The sequence below is a fragment of the Brachycentrus maculatus genome, unplaced genomic scaffold (assembly GCF_059751285.1).
Source record: "Brachycentrus maculatus isolate JH-2025_06_01 unplaced genomic scaffold, ASM5975128v1 h1tg000506l, whole genome shotgun sequence".
Lineage (NCBI taxonomy): Eukaryota > Metazoa > Arthropoda > Insecta > Trichoptera > Brachycentridae > Brachycentrus > Brachycentrus maculatus.
In genome coordinates, this window is record NW_028281252.1 from 79,047 (window position 1) to 82,087 (window position 3,041).

The following is a 3,041-nucleotide window of genomic DNA, read 5'->3' on the forward strand; positions in this document are numbered from 1 at the left end:
TTGTAAAGAATATCCCAGAAAATGTACTTTATCCCAGCAAAATAGGCATATTTTTAACTTTATATTTACCCGCTACAGAGCAGGAAGTGTTGTTTTTGTATTTTGAAGAAAAGGTATTGTTTAATTATTTTTTTTAAATAAACTAAATATTTTTCGAATGGGGAAAAAATCTTCAGGTTTTACCTAAAAAGATCTGTTGCACAGTAAAAAGTTCAATCATTGGCTTGATATTTATTTTTAAAACATTGTATTATATTTTTAAACTTTAAAAACGTTCTCCTGAAAAATCAAGTTTCTTGATTTATGAGGTTCTTGAAAGGAGTGAGCGAAATGTAATAAAAAAATTAACAATTTCTTTGGGTGTATCTAAAATCGTTATTCATAAATTTGATTTTATTCATAAATGTATTCTACTCGTTGGAATAATTTTTATATGACATTTTAAATTTTATTTTAATGTTTTAGTAAACCTTATTTTTACAACATTATAATCAATTCTTCAATTTTTCTTTCAAGGATCCAGCTATCAATTGGGCCAGGGATCATCGCCTACATCACACATACAAGAAACAGATGCCGAACCGTATAACGCTACTAGAGGGGTTTTTTTCTACCACATAGGATGGTTGCTCTGCAAAAAGCATCCCGAAGTTATAAATAAAGGACCTACCATTGACAATAGCGATCTGCTATCTGATCTAGTTCTAGTCTTCCAGAAAAAGTAAAATTATTTTTTTGTCATTGTGCCATCATATTATTCTTTTATTTATTTTTTTCTTCCTATTTAATTCCTCATATGATCCTGATACATGTGTCATCCCTGTTTGACTTTGTAATTTTTTTATTTATTTATACTGCAATTCTCATTTCTCACTTTTTTTCTCTAATGTGTAACAACGAATACATTACATCATTTATTCATTTTGGCATTTACTTTGTGGATTAACATGTTGATTATTTTAACAATTCAAAACTTGTTTAATACCACTTGTGAAGATTTATTTCATTACATACAACAAGATTAAAAAATAACTATTTTTGTGTGTGTAAAATAAAACTTGTATAATACATCAAAAGTGGTAATATGCAAGTGCTTAATTTTAAAAATAACGAAAACATTAGTTAATTATTTACACTCAAAAACTTGTATTAATTATGAAAACTTTTTTTTTTATTTTATTCGCCATATTTTATTTTTATACCCTGATAATCTACAATAATTCTACTTGGTCTTGTTCCTAGATCACTAAATTTCTATATTTATATGCTGAAACGTTATTTTATTATTTTAACGTAAAGTAACGACATACATGCGTTATTTGTTTATTTAAATTATTGCCTTAGATACCGCTACCTAATTTACGAATATCAAATATGTATAATAATTTGTAACTTTTACTTATCACAACAGTATACTTTTTTGTAAATTATATTTATAACAACTCTGTATTTTTTTGTAACTTGAAATTTTACTTATTAAAGCCCGCTGTGCGTTTGTGTGAATAAATAAAAAAAAAAAAAAAAAAATATTTATCGTAGATCTTTGCCAGCCGTCTAAATGTTAAAGAATTATGAACAAAACATGCCTAAAGCTCCACTGTATATAAAGCTAGACTTTGTAGTACTTTTATTACTTTGTTTTATTTATTTTTCAGGTACTATTTATTTCTGATGCCGATCTTCAGTTACATTTTGCCTACTGTGATTCCGATGTACTTTTGGGGTGAAACTTTCAGCAACGCCTTTTTGTCGCTGCGATTTTCCGCTACGTATACGTGCTCAATGGTACTTGGTTCGTGAACAGCGCCGCTCACAAATTTGGCAACAAACCTTACAATAAACACATCAAGCCCTCGGAGAACTACTGGGTCTCGTCGTTCGTTCTGGGTGAAGGATTCCACAACTACCATCATACATTCCCCTGGGATTACAAGACTGCAGAGCTGGGAGGGTATTTGATGAATGTCACCAAAGGGTTTTTATATTTGATGGCTTATATTGGCTGGGCCTACGACTTGAAGACTGCGTCTGAAGAACTGGTAGAAAGCAGGGTGAAGAGAACGGGCGATGAAACACATAACGTTTGGGGGTGGGGAGATCAGGATCAACCCCTTGAAGAAAGAGAGGGAGCGATCATAATCAACCCAAAGGAAGATTAAAACTAAATTATTTTCATATTTTATGAATGAAATGTAGATTCCTGAAAATTAGTCTTCATGAAATTGTACAATTTATAAATCAATTTACAACATTTTGAGTGTGTCCAAATACTTGTTCACAAAATCTACAATAATGGGTAGAATTGGTGAATGTTACACGTATGTAGAGTGATCACTCAAACCAGCCTATGACGGTCGTCAGCCCCGTAAATACCCAGACTTTCATATTCTTCTTCATCTTTGATAAGATGTCAAAAAATAATTAAAAATAATATATTTTAACGTATATTTTTAAGGATCTCTAAATAAGGATGAAAGAGTTATTTACTGAAAAATATTATGATTCAGATGGGTGGTTTTGATATTAACTCAACGATTGATCATTGTCTGGTTTAAGTTATCACTCTATACACTGTTTTATACGAGTATATGGATATTATCCACAATTCTATCCATCGTTTTTGATTTTTTTTTCATATTACAAATGACATAAAAAAAACTTACTAACTATCAAGTCGCATCCCCATAGGAGTAAAAAGAGATAAAATAACGCCGCACCACTCTACTCTGTCTTTGCAAACTCTCTTCGCTTCTTCCACATTCACGCATCTCCTCATACACATCCACCGATTATTTTGACTCCTGACCCGACCACATTCAAGTATTTAACATATATGATCATGTTAATTTTTTCTCGGTCTTCTTTTGCTCCTTCTTCCAACTCAATTGGTCAAAAAATCATAATAAAATAAGTTCGTTAAAAAGACGTAATTAACGTTAAAGACCCTAGAAACCTTTATTTTAAATATGTGAATTTTTTTATTCTTGATTATTTCACATGCAAACGCATTATTTAACAAATCTTTTGAATTTTCAGCACTA

General features: G+C 30.5%; 1 pseudogene; it reads left to right on the forward strand.

The window, feature by feature from the left end:
* Nucleotides 1-501: 501 nt before the first annotated feature.
* LOC148301893 (acyl-CoA Delta-9 desaturase pseudogene) lies at nt 502-2,159 on the forward strand (annotated as a pseudogene).
* Nucleotides 2,160-3,041: the final 882 nt, after the last annotated feature.